The sequence below is a fragment of the Helianthus annuus genome, chromosome 1 (assembly GCF_002127325.2).
Source record: "Helianthus annuus cultivar XRQ/B chromosome 1, HanXRQr2.0-SUNRISE, whole genome shotgun sequence".
Classification (NCBI taxonomy): Eukaryota; Viridiplantae; Streptophyta; class Magnoliopsida; order Asterales; family Asteraceae; genus Helianthus; species Helianthus annuus.
In genome coordinates this window covers 134,558,321-134,568,235 of record NC_035433.2, presented here as the reverse complement: position 1 = coordinate 134,568,235, position 9,915 = coordinate 134,558,321, and the positions used below count along the sequence as shown (strand labels likewise).

At 33.6% G+C, this 9,915-nt stretch overlaps 2 long non-coding RNA genes across 3 annotated transcripts; one reads left to right on the top strand and one right to left on the bottom strand.

Moving 5' to 3' along the window:
• The first annotated feature begins 627 nt into the window (after window positions 1-627).
• LOC110940019 lies at window positions 628-1,329 on the top strand. The gene is made up of 3 exons (XR_002592727.1): window positions 628-758; window positions 955-976; window positions 1,082-1,329. It is a non-coding gene; the product is annotated as an uncharacterized LOC110940019 (long non-coding RNA).
• Window positions 1,330-7,108: 5,779 nt separating this feature from the next.
• On the bottom strand, window positions 7,109-9,880 carry LOC110879152. Of its 2 annotated transcripts, none has more exons than XR_002558530.2 (7): window positions 9,761-9,880; window positions 9,441-9,639; window positions 9,240-9,338; window positions 7,918-8,116; window positions 7,660-7,830; window positions 7,412-7,529; window positions 7,109-7,334 (listed from the first exon to the last, which is right to left on the bottom strand). It is a non-coding gene; the product is annotated as an uncharacterized LOC110879152 (long non-coding RNA). The 2 variants fall into 2 exon arrangements; XR_002558529.2 differs by having other exon boundaries at window positions 7,124-7,334; window positions 7,660-7,841.
• Between the last annotated feature and the right edge of the window lie 35 nt (window positions 9,881-9,915).

Sequence of the window (9,915 nt, the reverse complement as noted above, 5' to 3'; positions counted from 1 at the left end):
TGAGATTAGTTCACACAGTTCACAAATAAGGATGTTGTTCACTCATGATCCCTATCCTATATATATATATATATATAGGGCTTGGTTATATAAGAAACCCTATCTTTTTTAGAAAACTATGGAAACCCATTGTGAACCATTGATTACCTTTCATCTAACTTGATCAAAGGCTCTCATAATTTTGGTAAGAATTATATTTAAAAGAAATCTTATAATACATATTAGTAAAGGAGAAGGGCATTTAAGGCATTCAAAATTCTGACTTTTCTCTTACACACATCAACTTTATTTCTCTTACACACATGTTATCTCTCTCTCCTCTCACCTCTCTCCTCTCTCTTCAATCAAGAACATGATGAACACCAAACACAAGTTTCTATCTTCAAGTTCAGATCTAAATCGTATGAAAGAAAAAATGTTTGAAGATTGTTGTTTTAGAGAGAGAACGACGGCAAGATCAAGGTTTTTAGAGTGATGAATTTTTTGTTTTAGAGAGAGAAACAACAATCTTCATCATGCTCATCTATAACACCAAGAACACACATACAAGTGTGTGAGAGAGAAGAAGTTTGAAGTATGTTGTTTTAGAGAGAGAACGATGACACACGCACGAGTATGTGTGTGAGAAGAAGGTTTGAAGATCTTCTTCGTGTTCATCGAACGGTTATAGATCCGGTAAGTGTGTGAGAGAGAAGAAGTTTGAAGTATGTTGGTGACGCCGGAGTTCGAAACGTCGTCGGAGTCAAGATCTAGTAATGGTTAATGTTCTCTCTCTCTCTCTCTCTCCTCTCCTTTGTCTTCAATCAAGATCTAGTAATGGTTAATGTTCATGTATTTTAAATAAATCGAAAACTTTAGGATGAGATTTTTGAACGGGATTTTTTGTTGGTTTGGTTGCTTGTTTGGGGATTTTGATCTTAACAATAATTGTTTTTTTTGTTGGTTTGGTTGCAGGTTTAGCCTTTTGATCTGAACAGTAAGTGTTTTTTTTTTTTTGTTGGGTTGTTTGATTTACAGAAACAGACCCATAACATGTGTTAAGCACCTGTTAGAATAATATATAACGTGTGTTGATTTACAGAAACATATCCATAAAGATATTCAATTGACAAGCTGGATGGATGCGGGGATATTGAACAAGTCAAATATTTTGGGAAAGAAGTTTTCGTTCGTTTATAACATGTGTTAGTGGTTCATGCTGTAACAGATCCATAAAGAAGTTTTCATGCTGTAACAAGTTTTCGTTCATGCTGTAACAGAACAGCATGATGTAACCAGACATGTGTTCATATATAACATGTGTTAAGCCCCTGATAGAATAATATATAACGTGTGTTATCCTTGTTAATTAAAAAAAACAAGTAATAACTATTTTATTTTTATTGATGTTTAAAATATCTGATAATGTGGATACCGAGCGTAATACTTGTACAAGTATTACATGTACAAGTTAGTATGTAACGTGTAATATTAAACGAGCCATTTATGGTATCACATGTACCGGTAATTTTTGGAATATACAGTTTTTGGAATATATAACATGTGTTAAGACTCTGTTATAATATTTGTATAACTTTAACTTTAGGACCTTAACATAATATGAAAGGGGTCATTTGTTGTGCAGATTTTGGAATATATAACATGTGTTAAAACCAACGGTCTCGGCAATTGGATCTTATTTCCCTTGAATCCATCACCGTCCTAATAAACAAAAAGATAAGATAACCGTTAAGTTGTTAACTCATAAATATTAACACATTCATAGCCAGATGTTCAGACTATAACACGAAATATAACGTGTGTTAACATGTGCATCCAGCAAGATGATGGCATGTAAACGTGCATTATGATTAGCGGATCACGCATGGTAACACATTTATAGGTAGGTTGGGAATAAATTTTTAAAACCCTTGTGTGTATAATTCGATGGTGACACTATTTTGTGAACGGGTGTGTATAATTCTTAAACGGTTTTTTGGATTCGTTATTATTGTTGGGGTTTCCTAATCACTTGTTTTTTGTTACATGTTTTACAAGTGTGTTGTTGAATCCAAAAAATATCAGGTTTGTTTCTCTAAGACCGAAAAATGACTGCCCTTGGTAAGATACTAACATGTGTTAGTGTACATGTAAGGTCAGTCACATTTGTTTTCATTAACATGTGTTACGTTTATGTCAGCGTTTGTTTTCACATTTGTTGTCATTAACATCCGGAACATGTGATATATAACGTTTTTTAACATGTCAGCAAGTGTCAAATATTGCGAACCATATTGGGAATAAATAAATTGAAACCATCAAGTTGTGCACTTTTATATCAAGTGGATGGTATCGTTTAAAACGTAGAGGGTGTACAACATGTGTTAGGCTGTATATGTACTAACATGTCACATTTAATCACATGCATGTTACTCCCGTAATTTGTTGGTTTCTAAAAAACGATGGTATCGTTTAAAACGTAGAGGGTTTCTAAACGTAGAGGATGGTATCGTTTAAAACGTAGAGGGTGTACAACTAGTTGGTTTCTAAAAAACGATGTGCCAATGATTAGACTTCAAAAAAAAAAAACCGATCATGTGTTAAGACACATGATAAGTGAAAATATTTTCTTCGGAATTGCTATGTCTAGCAGTATAAAGTGTAACATGTATTTTGGTACAAGCTTTAAAAAGAAAATAGAAAAAATACAAAAAGACAACCATCAGGAATTTCCCTAAACCTAGAAAAATCAAAGGGCAGTTGATTAAATCCAGAACCATGACGAGGCATTTTAGAATACCCGACGTTTAGGGAAGCAACATGTGTATCGCTGAACTACATCGAAAACAACATGAACTAGCAACAAAGTGAAGAGAAAGACATAAATGCGCACAATATCATGACAAAATCTGGGTCGAAGATACTTCATGAACATTAATAAAGCAACCTCAGGAACATTACTTCGTTGAAAGAATCCATTAATCATACAATCTAGAACATTTATCTGGTGATACAATCTGGAACATTTACTTGAATCACTTTAATAAATCGCCTACATGACCATTACTGGCTCTAAATGTATCTCCATGCTTGTACAAAACGAAGAGAAACAACACAACAAGACTCTTTTTGGTACAAAAATAACACATGCTTGTACAAACCTGGAACATTTCCTTCATCTTCGATCTCAATCTCAATCTCACTAATGTTATTTCAGATCAGATGTTGGAGGATGCTCCATGGTTCAACAATGGTGGAACTAGATCTCAATGAAGAAGAATGACTTTATGAAAAATAAAATCTTTATTTAAATGTAAAAAGTAAAGGTATATGATGGGTTGAAAACATGATGGGACATGACAGGACAAATGGAGGAAAATATCTTTGGGAATATATGCAAAATTACGCATATACCCTTAAAGAAAAAGTAGGAGTATGTTAATGGCTGACACGTGGCGTAATATGGACCATGCAATGAGTTTTCAAAGTTTTCTAAAAATAAAGGGTTTCTTGTGTAACATTATCATATATATATATATATATATATATTGGTGGAGATATGATAGGAATTTTATTTGTCTAAGAAGGTTAGGAAGTGATCTTGACCGTCCATTTAATTAATCAAGTGCTAAGATTAAATTAGGGAAATTGAAGGGAAGGAAAGAGGCGCGTGAGTTTGTTTAAGGGTATTCTAGTCAATCCAAGGCAATAGTTTCTCTCTCCTCCAATTCCCCCCATTTTTTAAACGTTAATAACTCTTTCATACGACATTATTTCTTTATAAAAATTTCACAAAAAAAACGAGTGTTTTTTTGTCTTTAAAACGAGTATACTATTGTTATATATTCGAAAAAAAATTCTAAAACCCAGTTGCGTAAAATGCAATGGAAAAAACCCAGTTGCGTAAAAAGCAATGGAAAAAAACCTAAAAAATGACATTTTTCTAAAACGCAATGCACAAAAAACACAAAGAAATGTCTTATTTGTAAAACGCAATGGCCAGAAAACACAAAGAAATGTCTTATTTCTAAAACGCAATAGCCTAAAAACTCAAAAGAAAATTTACTTTCTAAAACGCAATGGACTAAAAACACATAAAAATGTGTTTTACCTAAAACACAATGCACCAAAAACACAAACAAATGTCTTATTTCTAAAACGTGATTGCTAGAAAACACTTAAAATGTCTGTTTTCTAAAACGCAATGGACTGAAAACACATAAAAAAGGTGTGTTTTTTTTTTCATTTTTTTTTAAAACGCAATGGATAAAAAGTGTGTTTTTTTCATTATTTTGTAAAACGCAATGGACAAATAACACACAAAAATATGTTTTTTCATACTTTTGTAAAACACAATGGATAAAAAATGTGTTTTTTCATTATTTTGTAAAACGCAATAGACAAAAACCACCCAAAAAGTGTGTTTTTCATTATTTTGTAAAACGCAATTAATAAAAATTGTGTTTTTTTATTATTCTGTAAAACGCAATAGACAAAAAACACCAAAAAAGTATGTTTTTTCATTCTTCTGTAAAACGCAATGGATAAAAAAACTTTGTTTTTTCACTATTTTGTAAAACACAATGGACTAAAACACTATCTAAACGGCATGGACAAATACAAACACAAAAGAAAAATGAGTTGTGTTATACAAATTGCGTTTTACAAATAACTCTACAAATTGCGTTTTACGAACAACTCTACAATTGCGTTTTCCGGTAATAAGTGAATATATAACTAACGAAAGAACTTCCTAATGATATAATTATCATTATAACACTATAATAATCTTTATGCTCATCAGTAAACTATATATTAGAAAAAGGACAAAAAAAAAATTAAGCATTAAAGGAGAAGTGTACTGTTGGAAACGATAGCTATATTTCAATTCATAAAAAACCACAAACCTGCTATCAATACATTCAAAATATTCCTTCTTTCACCTCCTGGTGATTTAATACAGCAGGGTACCAAAATAAACAAAAAAATGAGTAAAACGCAACACGCTGCAAGACGACGCTGTTACTGCAATACGCTGGTGAAATCGAATCTAATGTGAACGCTGGTAGCTTCTAGAAGCGAGTGCGATCTCCGATTCTAATGATTCAGAAACTGGTTGTTGTGGTGGTGGGCGGTGGAGCGGTGGAGGTGGATAGTGAAATGGGTTTCAGATCTGAAAATCGCAAACATGCGGGTGAGGGTGAAAGTGGCGAGATGGTGTTGGTGGTACTGGTGCCGAGGAGGAGGTGAGAGTGGTGGCGAATGTGAGTGGTGGTGGTGGTGGTGGTGGTGGTGTAGAGGTGGCCATGAAGATGAAGAAACTGTTTCAGATCTGATCTTGATATTCTGATCTTGATATTCTGGGTTTTTTTAGATAAGACTAATTTTTGTATTGGACTAATGTTTGGGTAAGCTTATTGAAACAACTTATTGACTTATTGGCTTTTTGGAAAAGTCAGGATTTTGTGACTTATTGACTTATTGGTTTTCCCCCTCACATACACCCTCTTTGCCAAACATCATTTTAGAGCTTATGACTTTTCAAAAAGCCAATAAGTTAATAAGTTGTTTCAAAAAGCTTACCCAAACATGCCCTAAAATACCCTTTCCACTTGTACTTTTCTTTGTCTCATGGATGGCTAAGATTACTTCTTATCTTTCTTAGCTAGATTATACTTTCTATTTCATATTTTCCCATATATATATATATATATATATATAATTTTAAAGTAAATAAAAGAAGAAATAAACGAGATAGACCAGTTAAATAAAATAAAACAAAAAGAATAAAAGATATCAAGTGAAATAATTAAACAAATAAATAGTAAAAAAAAAGTTATGTGCCTATTTTTCCGTAAGACACTACCTTCAAAAAAAATTAAGGGCATTGGGCTATAAATTAAAGAAAAAGCACAATTCAAACATATAATAAGTAGTTCGGTTATCTTCTCCTCCTGTTATTTGGAAGTGCCACTACTGATGCTCTGGTTTGGTTTGGTTAGGTTCAAACAGTCAGCCAACAATTTTCCCATTATCCCGATTCACAAGTCTTTTTTTCATCAGGAATTTAGGACTCCTCTCGTGCAACAATCCCCATTTAATGTACTAGTCGGAACCCGCGCGATGCGGCGGCAACAATTTAAAACGCGGTTTACAATAGGATACTCGTTTACCGTTAGTTTATCAGTCGCCTCGTGATATATTGTAAGTACTTAATTTTTTCTATTGTATGCAATAAGCTTTTCAACTTCTTTATAATGATGTTGAAAGTAAATTATTTGATAAAAGTACAACGTAACTTCAGTTTCAATTCCATTTCATCACTAATAAAAACTTAAAGAAATATTATATCCATGGTGCAGTTACGGAAGCGATCAAATGGCTTGAAAACGATTAGCTAACAAACTCTCTAAATCACATTCAATCATAAACTAACCAGCAATAAAACCCTAAATCCCAATTTATAGGTGGGAATTATAACTTTAATAGGAAGCAAAATAAAATAACATAGGAAATTCAACTTTATAATAAATTTTAGATAGGTTATTTTCGTCATTTGGCTTGGGGCTGTTTCAACCATCCAATAACATCTTTCCCAACACCTGCCACAACTGAATGCAATTGTTTCAGTATCAAAAAGTGCGCATTTATGTTGGAGCTATTTTTTAATGAATGGGTTTATTTGCGTTATGGTATATTTCCAACATGTTTAAAAAAATATATTTCTTAAAGCAATTGCCTGAAATGTATTTTTAATGTCCAAAGGACTTGTGTATAGATGGGTCAACTCCAGGGCCGACCCGAAGGATGTGCGGGATGGACAACGACTCAGGGTCCAAACCCATCGGGGCCCAATTTTTTTATTTTTTATTAGTTTTACATTGTAATTTTTTTATTTTTAAATTTTTTATATATATTCTTTTTAAAAATTTATAAAGTTCCCGTATTTTCTGTTTGCGCAGGGTCTAAAAATTTTCCAACATTTTCGAAGACGGCCCTGGTCAACTCAATTCAGCCCATGTAAAAAAAATCATGTTAATGCGTACCACAACCTGCCCATTGCTGTAAACAGCAGCACAAAAAGAAACGAGATGCAAATGGGAGTCCACATTGTTTCTCCACAGTAAGGTTTCATATCAAGTGGTTGACTTATTATAACTTAAAGAGATGATATAATAGAGAGAACTTTAAACCAACACTTTACAAAATATACATTGACAATATTACAAAAATATTTCTAAAATTGCAACTTCAGCGCATCTTTTGGCTTGTTCAGTGATGTAGCTGATCTTTACGTTGAAGAAGTTTGATGTATTTGATGTATCGCATGTTTCCTTCCACCCTTCTTACAGGAACTACAAGAAAACAACATAACACACATCACATCACAATTTTGCAAAGATATACTACTTAAGATAAGACGGTTTTCTACCTAGTTGCCTGGGGTCGATGTACGGAAGTGAGTGGACATGCTTGTTACCAGGAGCTAAAGGACCCGATGTTCTTCTTACCGACAAATTGTCTGTAACACTTGGAATTTCCCCAGAGACCTGCAAATAGAATAATTTAAATTAAATGTTTGAATTTAAGGCTCTTTTGACCCGTTTCCTCTATTTTTGTGATGAAGCGTAAACCGTATTCACAAGGAAGAACTTAATATATTCATAGATCATAGCCTACTTGGTGACCATTAGTGAGAAGGGGGACAGGTTGCTGTCACTCGTGTCTAGCAGACGAAGAAAGATCAGCATCATCTCCCTGCCAATGGCGTCTAGCTTTGGTGTTCCCTTGATCATAATTGAACTCGTTTTCCAAGTCTTCGTCGTCCTCCTCATCCTCATCACCATCAACCTGAGGGCTCCCTATTAATTTCCATAAGTTAAAACTTAAAAATCTAACCATCTATCTATCATTGACCAAAAGTCAAACTATACGAACCTTTGTGTCTTCTGTATCTAGTCTTGCATTGAGGGCAGGCTTGATTCCCATCTCTCCTTTCGTACTCATAGCATGGCCTGCATACCGGGAAGGCGCACTCGTTGCAAGCAACAAAGATTTCACCACTTTCAGTTAGGCCTACGGTGTCCCCACAGATCTGGCATATCTGCCCGTTCAAATTCTTCAGTGACTTCGGTTGCTGCATGATCAACACATCAAATGAATCATTCATTATAAATAATATCATATAATAGATCCACATGTCGAAACTACTAATCAGAATTTTAATATGTTATGATTAGCAGATTAAAGCTAGGCAATTTACATGTCTGAATTCACACGCTAAATCATCATGAGATCAGAATCACAATTGCATTTTTATTGCAAATCTAAACAGATTTAACAAATCATTTTTCAAAAAGGGAACTTCTAAACATGAATTCGGAAAATTCACATCTGTTGACACATTTGACTAATCGGAATGATATCGTTACTACCTCTTTCTTTGTTACTCAACAAAATTTCCCATTTTCCCACATTAAACTAATACTAAATAAACACAAATCTTTCCAACAAATTTCTCACAAATCAACCCCCCTAAAATGCAAATCTGATCACTAATCTTATTAAACCTCAGATCTAAACAAAACCCAAATTTAGATCAAACAAGATGCACATCATAACATCACCTGACAATTAGATCTACACTAAATCAAAAACCCATTTCAAAATCAAACAAGAAGAATAAAAAAAACAAACGTGTACGTGAAGCACATCAAGGCCGTAAGGCGTTTTATACATCGCCTTGCACGTGAGGCGCACTTCTAAAAACCGAGATATGAATGTAACCTCCATATAGTGGTCTATAAAATAATATTAATTAAGTATATATTAAAAAGTGTGGTATGATGAACAGTAATGTTAAGTTTTTTATTTTAAATATTGACACCTACACCCCCTCAACTTTGTAAAAACTTTGTAAAATGTCATTTTAACCCCTTAAGTTTCTAAAGTTTCCAGTTTACTATGTACTTTCATTCTTTAACTAAAAAAGACAAATTTTTTTCGTGCTTGTTTTTATATACGTGTCGATATAAATTCAAATTGGTTTATGTTTTGACGTAAATTTTTTCGGATACAAGTAGGCTTAAATATAATACGTTTTCATGTTTTTTTATGTACGTTTTCAGTTGGTCTACGTTTTGACGTAAATTTTGTTCGGAAATGATTCGGGTCAAATGTAATACGCTTTCATTCGACGGTACAAATTCGAGTTATTGTATTTGTACACTACCAGTTTAGCTAAAAAGGGTAAGAGTTACCTCATGACATGTATGTGTTTTTCAATCAAATCCATCTGGTCATCATCATACTCAAACCATTTGTCAGCTGCTTCAACTGTATGATCCCCAGTCCTATATCTGAATATTGAGTAACAATAGCAGTTATAAGTAATGACAATATATGGCTTTACAAGTTTTAAAATCCAATTAAAACTTTAACAAATTACATTTAGAGCTCACCTTGAAGAATGATCCCCAGTCCTATATCAGAACACCCTTTTAACCTCCAGTACACATGCCCTTTGTTGTCTCTGAAAACCGGTTCAGTTCTTACAGCATCAAATATGCCTTTTCCTCTGTCTTTGTAATTTATTGTTGATTTTCACTTTTAGCATGTCAATACGAACTACAGTCTAACAAATGCCAGCAGATCTATGATCTGATTCAACTAACATATGTTAATTCTTGAAAAATGTCAAAAAAAATTACTATATGAACGGGTCAACTCAACACAACCCGTTCCAAACATGCCATTATAACCTTTGTCCGACCCATTTTACCTTGACAAGCAATCGGTTATGCCCATCTGGCTCACGGACAATAACACTCATGGACTTATGAATCCGGTCCAACTCTAATGTGCCAACGCGCTTCGATCTTTTAGTCCACCAGTCGCAACACCCTGCACTCCATTAAAAAATTAATTAAAGAAACA